Here is a 15,941-nt window from a genome sequence, read left to right as displayed (position 1 = left end):
CCGATCACACAGGATCCTTTTTATACCAACACTGCAGATGAAGGCTATATCTTGACACACTTTTCCTATGTTCAGGCTAATATATGGACATACCTAATATAAGTCGTGAGCTCAGAGTCCAGCCATTTGTTAACTCATGCACAGGAGAGTGAGGATTTACTTCTTCACAATTTTAATGTTCTTTTAGGGATGGATGGTGAATACAGTCATCTAAGGAAGGAAAGAGACAACAGTGGTGAGAGAACCAGTGGAAAAACCAGGAACTCCTCAGTTGCATTGCCAGACTACAGCAGATTCACAGTGTTGTCTTCAGGAAGTAAACAATTTAGTATCTTTGTGACCCAGATTCTACTCTCAGATTTGGCCCGAATCAGGGACAGTGATTTGATTCATTGTTTCAGATCACTGTCCCTGATTTGATTCAGCCAAATCTAAAGATTCAATGCTGATTCAAAGAATCAATGATTCGGACACAGACAGCTTTACAAGTTTTTTCTACATATCTTGAGGTACCAGCGCAGCTCATGGATGCTGTGATGCTGGGGCAGATGGAGTGTCCCACAGGAGTGCAGGGGGTGGGGGGTGGGATCTGCTATAGACCACCAGAGTACGTTATGGTAAAGATCTGCTATAGACCATCAGAACAGGAGGATGTAGTGGATGAGGCTGTCTTCAAACAGCTAGCACAAGTTTCCCAATTAAAGGCTCTCATGAGGGACTGCAAATCACTCTGACGTCTGCTAGGAAGGCAATACAGCAGTGCACAGGCAATCCAAGGAGTTTTTGGAGAATGTTGGGGATAATTTCCTGGTGCAAGTGCTGGAGAGGCCAACTAGAGGCCATGCTCTTCTTGACTTGCTGCTTTCAAACAGGGAAGAATTGGTGGGGGAACGTAGACAAGTGAATGGCAGGGCAGCAGCAACTGTATGCTGATCAAGTGCAGGATCCTGAGGAAAGGGAGGGAGAGCAGCAGAGTAAAGATCTTGGACTTCAGAAAGGCAGACTTTGACTCACTCTGGGAACTGATAGGTAGGATCCCCTGGAAGGCTCATCTGAGGATGTAAGAAGTACAGAAATGCTGGTTATAGTTTAAAGAAACCTTACTGAGGGCACAGGAATGAACCATCCCAGAGCACAGGAAAACTAGCACATGTGGCAGAAGACCAGCTTGGCTTAGCAGGGAACTCTTCAATGAGCTACAACACAAGAAGGAAACTTACAAGAAGTGGAAACTTGAACAAATGACTAGGGAGGAGTATAAGAGTATTGTTCAGGCATGCAGGGATGAGATCAGGAAGGCCAACATGCAACTGGAGTTGCAGCTAGCAAGGGATGTGCAGGGTGGCAAGAAGGGTTTCTACAACTGTGTAAGCAGCAAAAGGAAGATGAAGGAAAGTGTGGGTCCCTTACTGAAGTGGGAGAGGCAGCCAGTGACAGATGATGTGGAAAAGGATGAAGTACTCAATGCCTTTTTTTAAATTTCAGTCTTCACAGGCAAGGCCACCTCCCAGACTACTGCACTTGGTGGCACAGTTTGGGGAGGAGGTGAGCAGCTGACAGTGACAAAAGAACAGGTTAGGAAATGTTTAGAAAAGCTGGACGTGTACATGTCCATGGGGCCAGAAGCTATGCACCTGAGGGTGCTGAGGAAGTTGACTGATGTGACTCAACTGCAGGAAAAACCTGCAGCATCCTTATAGGCTTGGCAGTGCTACGTTGGATAGCACTACAGAAGAAAGAGACTTGGGGGTCATCGTTGACCACAAGATGAACATGAGCCTGCAATGCGATGCTGTGGCTAATAAAGCGACCAAAACGCTGGCTTGCATCCATAGATGCTTCTCGAGCAAATCCCGGGACGTCATTCTCCCCTTGTACTCGGCCTTGGTGAGGCCGCAGCTGGAGTACTGCGTCCAGTTTTGGGCTCCACAATTCAAAAAGGATGTGGAGAAGCTTGAGAGAGTCCAGAGGAGAGCCACGCGCATGTTGAGAGGTCAGGAAAACAGATCTTACGATGATAGGCTGAGAGCCATGGGACTCTTTAGCCTGGAAAAGCGTACGCTCAGGGGTGATCTGATGGCCACCTATAAGTTTATCAGGGGTGACCACCAGGATCTGGGGGAACGTTTGTTCACCAGAGCACCCCAAGGGATGACTAGGTCAAACGGTCACAAACTCCTGCAAGACCGTTTCAGGCTGGACATAAGGAAGAATTTCTTTACTGTCCGAGCTCCCAAGGTCTGGAACAGTCTGCCAGCAGAGGTGGTTCAAGCACCTACATTGAACACCTTCAAGAGTAAATTGGATGCTTATCTTGCTGGGATCCTATGACCCCAGCTGACTTCCTGCCCTTTGGGCAGGGGGCTGGACTCGATGATCTCCTGAGGTCCCTTCCAGCCCTGATGTCTATGAAATCTATGAAATCTATGACTCTAGAGCTGCTGGCTATAATCTTTGAAAACTTACGGTGATCTCAGGAGAGAACCCAGACAATTGGACTAGGGTAGGTATACCACCCATCTTTAGGAAAGGGGAACTACAAACTAGTCGGCCTCATCCCAGTCCCTGGAAAATCACGGAGAAGGTCCCCAGGGAATTCATTTCTAAGCACCTGGAGGAAGGGTGGTAATCAATGGCCTCTAGTTGGCAGCTGGTATCAAGTGGAATGCTCAAGGGGTTGGTCTTGCAGCCAGTTTTCTTCAGTATCTTTATTGATGATCTGGAAGGTGGAGTGGATTGCACCCTCAGCAAGTTTGTGGATGATGGTGGGGGGAGTTATAGATACGCTTGAAGACAAGCCTATGTTTCAGAGAAACCTAGACAAATTGGAGGATTAGACCAAAGGAAACCTCATGAAGTTTAATAAGAACAAGTGCAAAGTCCTGGACTTAGGACTGAATGGTCCCATGTACATACAGACTGGGGATTTACTGGGTAAGCAGCAGTTCTTCAGAAGAGGACCTGGGGGTTACAGTGGACAATAAGTTGAATATGAGCCAATGGTGTGTTCTTGCTGAGAAGGTGGATAACAGCATACTGGGATGCCAATGTAGGAGCGTTGCCAGCAGATTGAGGGAAGTGATTCTTCCCCAATATTCAGCACTGGTGAGGCCACATCTAGAGTATTGTGTCCAGTTTTGGGCTCCCCACTACAGAAAGGATGTGGACAAATTGGAGAGAGTCAAGCAGAGGGCAATGAAAATGGTTAGGAGCCTGAGACATGTGACTTCTGAGGAGAGGCTGAGGAAACTGGTCTTATTTAATCTGGAGAAGAGAAGACTGAGGGGGGATTTAATAGCAGCCTTCAACTACCTAAAGGGTGGTTCTAAAGGGAATGGAGCTAGACTGTTCTCAGTGGTGGCAGATGACAGAACAAGGAGCAATGGCCTCAAGTTGTAGCAAGGGAAGGTTAGATTAGATAGTAGGAAGAACTGTCTTCCTAGGAGAGTAGTGAAGCACTGGAACATGCTATCCAGAGGCTGTGGAAACCCGTCTTGGCTGGAATGAGACAATTATGGCTGGTCCTGCCTTGAGTAGGAGGATTGGACCAGGCGACCTCCAGAGGTCCCTTCTAATCATAATTTTCTATGATTCTGAAAAATAATATTAATAGTGTATATGGGCATAGTCTATTTTGTACTGCAGAACTAAAATAATCTCTCTGTCATATATATAATTTCATACCAGTTTAACTGCATTCCCACTTTGGGAGAAGGGGTGCCTGCTATGGCTGTGCAAAGCCTCGGTCCCTGATTCAATTTGGCAGAGATTCAGCCCGATTTGGTGGCTGAATCTCCAAATCTGAATCGAATCAGGATACCCTTTAATGTCTCCAAATTGAATCAGTTCCCTCTGAATCGATCTGGAAAGATTCGGAGAGTCAGACATAGACACAGCTTTAAATGTTTTTCTACGTACCTCTAGGTACCAGGCGACTTGTGAATGCTGCAGTGCTGGGGTGCATGGAGTGTCCCACAGGAGCGTGGGGGGGTGGGGGGGTACCCAGCGTGCTTGCCAGCAGACCCGGAAGTGGACCAGAAACACATTTGGTCCACTTCCGGGTCCTCTGGGGAATGTGCTGGTGGGCCCTCCTGTGGCCCCCCCTGGCTTGGCAACTGGTGCCTCCTGGGTCTGGGGAGGGGACCTGGGGTCCCCCTGCAGCTGACTGCCAAGCCAGAGGGGTGTGGGGGGGAGGGGACCCATGCACTCCTTGGCAGAGGGCCAGAAGTACTTCTGGTCTACTTCTGGGTTTGCCACCGAGCACATGGGAGGCCCCCCTGTGTTTCTGTAGGATGCTCCATCTGCCCCAGCATCACAGTGTTCATGAGGTGCACTGGTACCTCGAGGTATGTAGAAAAAACATTTAAAGCTGTGTCTGTGTCAGAACTGCTGATTCTCCGAATCAGCATCAAATCTTTAGATCTGGATTTGGCTGAATTGAATCAGGGACTGTGATCCAAATCAACAGATTGAATCATGGTCCCCAATTCGGGCCAAATCTGAATCTGAATCAAATAGGGCCTGCTTTGCACACCCCTAGTGCCTGCTTTAAATATACCAACTTGTCATTTTACACTTTAAGCCTTTAAAGTGTAGTCTAAGCCTAAGGGATGTTACAAAGCTAATTAATGTTGGTCGTTGACCTTGATGAAGTTAGATATTCAGTACTATTATGAAAGAAACATATCTGACCTTTAAGAGCCTTTTATCTCAGTTTAGATTTAGAATATGTATCTAGGGACAAAGTCCTTAGATCCTGCCTCCCTCTTACTCTGTCATACTCCCAATGAAGGCAAAACCTGGCCCTCAAAAATGCACCTGGCTAACTTCCCAGCTTTCATGGGCTCTTAGTCTCCCAGTGAACACAGTGCAAAAAAAAATTAATTAGAAAGTACATTAAGTTACACTGCTAGAGTCAGTCAATGTTCTAAATATATATTATGAATAGCAAATCTTGCTCTTGTGCAATTCAGCTCTACTCCCATTATTAGACCAAGACTGACATCAACAAGCCATTTTGTCACATCAGCCTGTCAAATCAAGTATTTTTTACACTACCATTATAACTTCATTTCAGAAAGTGCCTGGGACATAAAAGAGCATGTATTAGATTCAGTTTCAACAGTGATTTGACTATTCTTCTTAGAAATGTCATTATCCTAAAATGAATGAGAAACTGATATATGTATAGTGTGAAAGATTGAAGAGAAATAAAATTCTCTTTCCTTCATCTAAGGCAATGGAGGCCAACTTTTTTTGCAGACGTGCCACAAACTCTTCCTGCACCCTCCCCAAGGACCACTCTGATTGCTTTCCTCTGCCAGATCTGGTGCTCTCCCTATTCTGAGCTCCCTGCTTTATCTCCTGCTTTGCTTTCTGTTTCCTGGCCTGTACTCCCTGTCTGATCTTCTGCTCTGTCTTCTGCTTCCTGGCAATTCTTTCTGCTGCAGTGCCTACCCCCTCCCTGATCTGTCATATATAGGCTTGTCAGGATTCAATTTTTAACTAATAAACAGTGAGTTCAGCTCACACTCGGAGACCAATGGAAAAATACTTTCTCATTCCTCAGCTGCTTAAACACTGTGTTAAAATGAAACAGACAATGTGGAGTATGGAGTTTAAACGCTGACCTGATGTACATAATCTAATAGGTACTTTTTATGAGAGGAATTGGTAGAAAGGCAGGACTGGAGGAGACTGTGGGAAGGCACTGGAGGAATATCAATTTACAAATTCTGGAACCAACATCCACACTGCAAAGTGGTGGATGTTAAAAGCAAAATACCTGCTTTAACTTGTATGCAGTTGGATGAGCAAGCAGAGGTTCAAAGCACATATCTAGAACACCTGCTAGAAAGTAAGAGTGTGTGGACACTGGGGATGTTAGAGTTAAAAACCTGAGTAAATGCCTAGGTTAACTCTGCAGAAGACATAACCTATGAAATATTAGCATCTGCAGCTGGACGCACAACTAGCTTAGCCCAGATGTGAGCAGCTACATTCAAATGCTGCACTCAGTATTTCATGTCCTCACTATGCGCTCACTCATTTGTGTTGCTGGGGCTTCTGGGGGGCATATTCTTTGTGTTTGTGCTATTCTATGTGTTTTCCAAGTTTATTGTGGAAGCACATGTCTGTCCTTCTGGGCCATAGGGGGAAGTTGTGCAATGGCTCACTGGTGAGCAATCAGCAGCTGAGGAGTATCAGCAGTGATCTAGCCTTCCTGCTCCTTGCAGAGTGAAGCAGTCACCAGCCCAAATGAAAGTGTCACTTGACTGTCAGCCAGATAACCTGAAGCAGAGTACCACTAAACTAAGCAGAGAAGCCTGTGTGTGTAGAGGAGAGGAGGATTAAGGCAGGCCATCTAAGCACAAGTCCAAGTGAACTCTACAGTGAAGACACACCATAAGGACTGAATATCAATTACAGAAAGTACCACAAAGGTAGTGGCTAAGGCAAAAGTGAGGAGGAATTGACAGAGCTTTAATTGTTCAGTGCTTCAAGGCTGGAGTCCTTGGTGCAAGGGGTGTATAGTTTACTCTAAGGCTCAGTAATGCCCTGGCATGATGTTTTAATGGAGGGGTAGCCAACCTGCAGCATGCATGCCACAAGTGGCATGGGCAGCCTCTGTGTGTGGCACACAATGGATTGGGGAAGGAACAGGCAGCACTGTATTAAAGAGGCAGGAAGTAGAAAGCAAAGCAGTAGGTCAGGCAGAACGGGGCAACGTGTAGCGGGTGCATGCAGGTGCACGTGCACCCCCTGAGCATGGCAGTGCAGCTCCAACAAAAAGGCACCTCCTCCCCCCCACTGCCGACAGCACCAGCAGCATCTGCAGAAGCTCTGCACTTACTGCTGCCATGCTCCCACCACCAGTGTGCCCCCCCCAGCCGCTGGGGACATGCGCTGTTTGTGAGGCACAGAATACAGGGCAGGAAGCAGAAGCAGAGCAGTAGGTTGGGCAGGCAGCACAGAGCAAGGAGCAGTAAGCAAAGCAGCAGATCAGACAGAAGTAGGGGATCGGTGGCTTGGGGAGGGTACAGGGCTAATTTGTGACACACCTGACAAAAAGTTTGCCCCTCACCCCCACATTCGAATGCATCTGTATCAAGAAGAGTGGATCCTTGCAGCAAAACCTGTGGTTCAGGAAATGAAACTAGACCAGGGTTGGGCAAAATACAGCCCACAGGCCGGATCTGGCCTGCCAGGCACTTTCATTCAGTCCATGGTACCCCACAATGAATTGCACCCTGGCCAGCCCTTCCACCCATGACAGTGACCCCCCCAGCATACTCTATTGGGCATTGCTCCCACCCTCTTGGGCAAAAGGGCTCTGCCTAGCCAGCAGCTTCTGGGTGGGACTTCTGCTGCAGCTGGAACCTGCTTGCTCGGGGCAGTAGGTAGGGAAGCAGCAGGGCTGGTTGGGGTGTGGTGCGATGGAGTTGCAGCTGGACAGAAGTGGGAGCGCAGCATGGAGCCTACACCCAGAGGGGCAGCAGGAGCATGGAGCTCAGTTGGGCAGGGTGTGGGTGTGAGAGTGGGGGGTTTAGGGACCTCCTACACACTCCCTCCATCGTGTGCAGCTCCAGCCGCTGGCAGCAGCAGCTAACAGAGAGGTCAGGGCACTCGTGCCCAACACAGGCATTTAGTGGAGAGCAGGAGCTCTGGCCAGTGCTGCCACAAGGAAGGAGAAGCACAGCTTGCCTGGCTGCCTCTATCGCCAGAGCTCTGTACTGTGCACCTGCAGCTCCCACACTAGCAGCAGAAGAAGCCCTGTGCTGGAGCCTGCTGCCTTCCCCGTTCGTGCACAGGTCCCCACACTCTGTGGGAGTGGAGGAAGCCCTGCTCCCAGTGGAGTCCAGCACGGGGCTTTCCCACTGCAAGTACAGAGCTGCCAGCATGTGGTGCAGAGCCCATGCAATAGAGGCAGCCGAGCAGGCTGCACTCCCTCCCCCTGTGCAGCGTTGGTCGGAGCCACACCCAACTGGGCACCCGCGCTGGGCACGAGCACCCTGACCTCCCCACCTGCTGTTGCTGCCAGCAGCTGGGGCTGCACACCATGGGGGGAATGTGTGGGGGGTCTCTACACCCCCCACCCTCCCTCACATCCCACACCCTGCCCCCACAGCCCCCATCGACATACACATACGCCCCAACATACCCTATGTCCCCCTGTATAGCCACACCCTCTCACAACCCCCCTCACACTCCCACACCCCACCCCACCCCACCACACACACGTACCTCCCACACCCCACCATACACATTATATAAAAGTGGCACTTTTGAGTTATTGTGCAATCCCGTCCATATACAATACACAATCACAAGTCACTCCTTGTTTGGATTTTTACTTACTGTACAGGGGGTGAAGTTGTTTTACAACTGAGCTAAATTATCCTGAATAGCAGTGGGAGAGTACAACCCAGCAAGGATACTGAAGCATGGCTGCATCCTAAAAGCCAAAAGGAAGGGACTTGGAATACGGTGGGGGGTGGTGTTTAATGTTATCTCCAGTGGATATTATCATGTATACCTTCTGTACCATTGTGCCAAATAAAGTATCCCCAACTTGCCTATGCATTTTCCTGTCTAGGAAAGCTCTCCGTGCACTCACAGAGCTCTCAAATTGACTGATATCACTTGACCAAAGGAGCAGTAAGTTGTTGTTCAGACTCTTCCTGTCTTGAGGAAGCAAGGTTCTCTCTCATGATATCATTTACTGGACCAACTGCGCAGTTGGGAGAGAGATGTTAGACAATCTTTCATTTATTATTCAGGTCATTCCAATCCTTCCTCTGCTGAGACATATCAATCCATTTTAGTTATTTCTTCATGACTTCCATTTACAGCAGAAATCAGAGATGTTAAGTGTTTTTATGCCATCTTACTGGGCACATGTCCTTTATACAAACTGATACACTCCACCACCGCTTCATGTCCTCTTGAAAACACAGAAAAGCTGACTCATAAAACTAGCTTTCATTAACAAACAGTGGTTCACCTTCAGTGAACAGTGAAGGGTTTGGAGGTGTTTCAATAGATAATTTGATTTTTCCTGGTGACGGAAATGAATCACACTTGCTTAAGAAATGATATATGCTTACCTGACATTTTCTGAGTTCAGGTGGAATCACATACTGTATTAGGAAATTTGCTAATGAGCACTAATGGAGAATTAAAGCAGGCTGCTTTGCTACATAGAAAATAGTTATAATATTTTCAGTATAAGAAAAACATTGAAAACAATGTAATGAATACATACCTCTACCTTGAATACTAGTAGTAGTCTCTAAGACTGAATTCCTGTGAGCCACGGCTCACGGACTAGCTGTGCTTAACTGGATAAGTACTGCAAAGGGCTGAGATGCTGATCCTGAAATCCAGTCTGAACAGGGGAATCCTATTCACAGAGTTCCTTTAGAGTCAGCAGGTCCCCATCCAAAAGTTGGGTCCTAAGTATGCAGGACTGAAACCAAAGTATACTTAAGGGCTCTGAGATCTTCACACGGAAGTTGCCAGAGAAGTCTCAAGTGTTATCTTTTAATCATCAACATCTGTTCTCACTGTTGCATGAAATTTCAGATCTACTCAAGTTCATATGATAATACTAACTTGTAATGTAGGGCAGCTCACATAAGGCACCAACCAGGGTGCCACATTCATTCAGAGGAGAGGGCCAGATTCCACTTTTCATTTTGTCCTTTGGCTGAAATATAAATTAAAATCTAGAGACTCAGGTAGGCATTGTGATATTGATTTACATCCAATTAATCAGAAACAACTCTATTGATACAGTATAATACATTATTTTCCTTTCCCCCTCTTCCTTTATTTTATTAGGCAGTTTTCCAATGAAAAATGGGACATGGTGGGCTTGTCTACATGTGCATGAATGCACTGTAGTACCTGTAATAACAAGTGCTAACTCAATGCACAGTAATGGGTCTTTTTAGTGACACTAATGTGCATTAGCACAGCTTTTGTCATGATGGGCTAATTCACAATAGAATTAGTCTACTGCGCATTTAGTGTCTCGTATAGATGTGCCTAGTGAATTGTTAACTAATGTCTTTAGACCAACATTTTCGGTATAAGGGACAAAAAGCAATTTCCCAGCTCATCTCTCATGAAACCTGTGCTACTGCATTTTAGTACAACACATTTCAGTATAGCAAAAATGTTAGTGCAATTAATGTAATTTGAGACCGCTGGGTGTAAAATTAAGATCAGTTAAGTGATTTTCAACAGCAAGCACAACAAATAGAATTAAACATGAAAAAGAAACAACCAGTGACATCATGTAAAAGGCCTTTGTTCTCCTGTTATACTCCTGCCAGTATTACATATAGTACAGGTTTTGTCTGTAGGATGTCATGTGACAAACCTCATCTCCATGTACATACATCCCATTATTGCTGGTTTAGTTATGAAGGAGTGGCAGCATAAGCAATTTTCTTTGAAGGACAAATTACAGATTATAAATTAAGTGGATGGTGGAATCAAGAGGGGTGATATTAATATAATGTAGCATCATCAACTCTGTCAATTTTTAGAAGACAGACATAAAACTGAATGCAAACTCCAGAAGAAGTACTTTGAAATGTGTCTGTTTCAATGATTTTGAAGATGTGGATCAAGTGGTATATAAGTGATTTCTGGCTATACATGCTAAGAACCTCCCAGCAAGTGGATGGCTACTGTACACTAAGGCACAGGCATTTGCAAAAAAATTCAGGGACACTAATTTTAAAGGTAGTACTGGCTGGCTGCATTGATTTGCTAACATTCTGGCATTATGCATAGAATGGTATCTAGTGAGCAAGCCGCTGCACCAGGGATACCTATGCTTCATGGCAGACAAGTGAACTGCAAAGAATTTTGAAAAATTACTCATGAGATACTATTTATAAAGCAAATGAGACCAGACCAGCTGATGGCCAATAACAATCTAGCTGCAGAGGGTGATTGTTGTCAGGGAGGAAGCAGTCAGAACAGAGACTGACTCGGCTGTTGTGCTGCAATGCAGGCTGCACAGCTAGGCTGAAGATATTTGTACTTGGCAAATATAAAAGCCTTATGTATAATGGATGTAAAAGTGTAAACAGAGCTGCTTAGGAATGGCTTCTCAAGCTTATCCTAGGAGGAAAAAATGCAAAGAAAATTGCTTTGCTTTTGGCTAACTGTTCTGCCCAGAACTGGTCCCCAAGACATCAAAAAATATGTGAAAGTGGAGATCTTTCCACTTCCCTCCATGTTCAGTCACCAGATCAAGGAATCATGCTCAAGAAATCCTGTTAAATTAGACAAATTTAAGGAAGAAACCTGTTAATTAGACTGAAAGAGATTTGCTGAAGTTAGAAATGAATGACTCTCCAAACATCCATATTCTTCATTCCAGTTAGGAGGCTGTGGTTGCATAGAGAAACATTAGCCAGCCTGTCCCCACCAACTGATGGTATACAGTGGGCAGCCACGCTAATGGAACCTCAGCCACAAAATGTCAAACCATTGCAAAAGCAGTAGTGAGAGGATCCTGGTGTAGTAGAAAAATAGACAGAAGTTTGTGAGACAACTGATGTTCAAAAGGATTACATCAATGTGGAATGATATTTTGGTGGCAGCAGAGGTGTCTGATGATTTCACTGTTGATGAAGTTATAGATGTGAAAACACAGGAAGGATGAAGAGGGAGAAAATATAAAGACATCTACCTGACTGCTTTCTGATATTCTCTCCATGGGTAATACAACCAAAAGGTCCTTCTTCTCTGTTGCAGATGTTATCTGACAACATTTTAGAGTATTTAAACATACTTCAACATTACTTACAAAGACATGCCTGAACAGGTATTATCAAGACTGTGCAGAAAAAGGTAACTGGTTACATAAATTAAAGTTTTGGCATGCTTACTAGTGCTAATACTGAGTGGCAAGCTTAAGAGGATCTCATGGTACCCCAGTCTGCTACTGCACCCTAGTTGAGAATTGCTGACCTACATGCCTGATCTGATTGCACATGTGTAAAAACCTAAGTCTATGCACTGAGGGAACTTACCTGGCCAGGCGTTGGCAACGCTTTTCAGCAGGGGGCTGGAATAACCCACCCTGGATCAGAAGCAGGTGGGTATAAGGACCCAGATGCTGTTGCTTCTCTTTACTGCCCTGCTGTAACACAGGAAAAGTGCCACTCTGCCAGAGCCCATATGTAGTGGGTTGCCACCTCAGGACCTTTCAACCAGGCTGTGTCCCTCACGCAAAGATCTCAGCAAGCCTTCATACTATGCAGTCTTCCAGGTCTTCCATGTTGCTGGTCCTTGCTTCCTGGAGTGCCTCAGTCTGCCCCAGTTATATACAGTCCTTCACCAAAGTAAGCAAAAAAAAAAAAGGAACCTTATCATCCCAGAGCTTGAGATGGGTCCAGTGTGGCTTCAGCCTTCTTTTCCCAGGTTGGTCCCTCTCCTAGCACAGAGGTTCCCTGTTTCTGGTGCTTCTTCTTCACTCCCCTCAATCCTCTCTGTGTTTCTGCTTACTGGGCTTTGACTCCCAGTGTCATACCTGCACTAGCCTTTCCACAGCTGCAGCCCTTTAGTTTAACTTGCTGCCTTCTCTGAAAGGGATAGGCCACCCTGTTACACCAGGTTGCCCAACTGTGGTGCCACATAGGCAGAGCTCCCACTCTCCTGGAGCCCCAATGCCCAAATGTGACATGGTGAGGTGCAGGGAGAGCCCCCCACTGATGGAGTCCCGTGTACCTGACTGAGGCATGGTGTGGGAAGAGTTCCACCTTCACCAAAGCCCTAGGTGCCTGGCAGCAGTACTGTACAAGCCATGGCTCCTCGGGCTGTAGGCTGGCAACCTCTGTTCTAGGTCAAACACGGAGGAACCCGAGTAGCTTTGTGGCTGCTGACAAGTCAGCAGCCACACAGAGGCCTAAATTCTATCCAGGTGTCATTTAGGCACCTGTGAGAATTATTTGACTGTGGCCCTATGAAGCTGACCAATGTAATAAAAATTGTAACTCAAAATTACAGTAGTATACAGGTTTCTCTCATTTTATGCTGTACACAGGTTCCTGGAAAATGGTGCATAACTTGAATTCGCATAAAGGGAACCCACTTTACAATGTAACAAATAGGGATATGTTCCAAGACCTTGACTGCACTGATCCCCAGACCCATTTCTACTTCTTGTACAAGACAATTTTGGTACTCACCAACAGCAGACTGTACACACAAGCACAGTGCACTATCATAATGGGGATCCAACTACAGAAACACGTCGCAGACAATGAGCAAGGAGCACAGATCCACACAGGAGACTATATTTTGGTGTGTGTCACTCCCACAATGCACCACACAAAGCAGCTGACTGCAGGCTTCCACCACACCGATTGTATAAGCATGAATTTACCGTACATATGAAGAATTTTTGGTATAAAAAGGGTCATTGCATAAGAGCAAATTCGCACATACAGAACCCGCATAAAGTGAGGGAAACCTGTATAACAAGCGTGCCTATTTAGAATCAGTTCCTGTAGCCACCACACAGGAGAAATAACCTTTGACCAAGATCAAAAGAGGAAATGTGGGACAATAAAAGATTTAGTTAGTACAGCTAAACACAACCCATGAAGAATGCCCTTCAGTTCAGACTGTGAACCCAACAGAGGAAAATAACATTCTTTGCATGTAGTATTTCTTAAGCAAAGGGAATCTCATTTAATAGCAGAAGCTTGTTTATTGTACTAAATTTGTTTAATACATGGTGTTTTGCCTTTCTCACTATTCAATACATTATTCAAGGAAGAAAATGTCATCTTGTGACACTAATACAGATGAAGGTATCAAAATGCAAAGCACACAGTGCTTTAAGTTTGCAAGGGAAAGAGTTTAAGCAGAAGGATATTCTGTAAATTTGGCAGCTTAGTTCCTAATCACACATTTATGCACAGTGACCATCTCTTAGTGCATCTTGGAGCAGCCAATCCTTCCATTGCTTTTTATTGCTTTTCACTATTGGTTCAGTGCAGTGCGCACAAGTACATGTGTAAAGAATAGGTGTAAGGGTTAAAAAGCATGTACTGAAGAGCTCTGACCAAAGTTGCATAGTATTTGAAGGACTACTAATCTGCCAGATTCTTTCCTTGGGATCAGCATATCTACAGAAGTGTAGAGGGACATGGCAAAAGTAACTTTCTCTATGATCCCCACTATCATAGTAACCACAGCACCTTGCAGTCTGCAATGGCTTTACCCTCACACACACTTTGAGTTAGGAAATCCTGTTGTCCCTATTTTACAGATGGGATACTGAGGCAGAGAGATGAAATGACTTACCCACAATCTCACAGAAAAATTGGGACAAAGCAAGGAACTGAATGCTGGTCCAACACTGCAGACACATTCAGACATGCAGGCATATGCAGTTTGTGGTGCCACAAACCTCTTTGTGGCACCACGTTAAACCACGTACGGCACTGCTAATTTGCAGCATGGGGGCAAAATTTTCTACCAGAATTTCCTGATAGCAAAAAAAAAAAGCTCCGATAAAAAAGGTGGAACAAAGCATGTGAAAATAGCTTGTGCCTAGATAAATGCCTATGGCTGCCTGCTCCAATAACTCTGCATGCTGCAGAGCCCCTGTACTGAAGCACATTGCATCCCAGCCAGCCAGCCAGCAAAAGCAGCTGGAAGCTCTGGGTTCCCCCTCCTTCCTCCTCCTCCTCCCTCCTCAGCAGCAGAGGGGGAGATTAGGTCCATGGGGGTGGGGGCAGGGGAGGTTGTGCCCACATGGTGCAGCAGTGGAGGGGCTGTGCAAGACAACAGTGTGGGGGGCAGTGGTGTGGAAGGTGCCCATGCAGATGCCTGGAGCAGTTAGGTGTGGGAGAGTGCGTGCAGCATGCAGCCTGTGCTTCACCTGGTACAGCTTATGTGGCATGAGACCCCTGCTAATGTGGCATCAGGAGGATTAGAAGTTGGATGGTTCTGGTGTAGAGCATCTCAGCTTCCCACTGCAACATGCCATGAAGATTATCACGTCTCTAGGTCTACCCCGGGAGCCTGCTGCACCCCCTGTTGCCATGTGTGATCTTTGATATTCACTGCTTACACAGGGAAACTGCAGGAAACAGCAGATGGGGCAGAAAGAACATCATGCCAGGAGCATGAATGCCAGGAGCTTGGGGAATAAGCAGGAGGAACTTGTCTTCCTGCTTAACACAAATAATTATGACATCATAGGGATAACGGAGACCTGATAGGACTTCACCCATGACTGGACCATGGGTATAGATGGCTATACTCTGTACAGGAGAGATCGAGTAGACAAAAGGGGCAGGGGTGTAGCTCTTTATGTCAAGGAGAGCTATGCGTCCCTGCAAGCTGACATTGGCGACCAGGGTGGACAACTGGAGATTCTCTGGGTTAAAATCCGTGGGGAACACAGCACAGGGAACACAATGGTGGGAATCTACTACATACCCCCCACCCAAAGTCAAGAGCTTGACCAGGAGTTCTCCAGGGAATTAGCTGAGGCTGCATGCTCCCGGTCTATGGTTGTCATGGAAGAATTCAACTACCCAGACATCTTGTGGGAGGAGCACTTCACCAAATCTGAGTGGTTGCAAAGTTTCCTCTCGTGTGTGGATGACCTCTATCTGACTCAAGAAGTCTACGGGCCAATGAGAGGTAAAGCACTGCTTGACCTGGTACTGGCAACCAGGGACAACCTAATCAGTGACATAACAATCGATGGGAAGCTGGGCAACAGTAACCACGAGCTGATCACCTTCACCATATGCTGGCAAGTCAGTCAGCAATACAGAAGTCCTTGACTTTAGGAAAGCTGACTTTGACAAGCTCAGGAGGCTTGTCAGTGAGGCCCTAAGAGACCAGGACCCTAAGGGGAGGGGAGTTCAGGAAGAGTGGTTGTTCTCAAGGGA

The 15,941-nt window shown here is 46.2% G+C and overlaps 1 long non-coding RNA gene across 1 annotated transcript in view; it reads right to left on the bottom strand.

Annotated features, from left to right (window-relative positions):
- Positions 1 to 12,062: 12,062 nt before the first annotated feature.
- The window catches only part of LOC149872658 (uncharacterized), a 233,820-nt gene continuing 229,941 nt past the window's right edge, over positions 12,063 to 15,941 (bottom strand). Inside the window, exon 7 of the long non-coding RNA XR_016440206.1 lies at positions 12,063 to 12,358. This is a non-coding gene — a long non-coding RNA (uncharacterized LOC149872658). The remainder of the gene's footprint in view (positions 12,359 to 15,941) is intronic.

Source organism: Crocodylus siamensis, chromosome 1 (genome assembly GCF_052110815.1).
Source record: "Crocodylus siamensis isolate JL-2025a chromosome 1, ASM5211081v1, whole genome shotgun sequence".
In the NCBI taxonomy this organism is placed as follows: Eukaryota; Metazoa; Chordata; order Crocodylia; family Crocodylidae; genus Crocodylus; species Crocodylus siamensis.
This window is presented reverse-complemented; position numbering and strand designations above follow the sequence as displayed.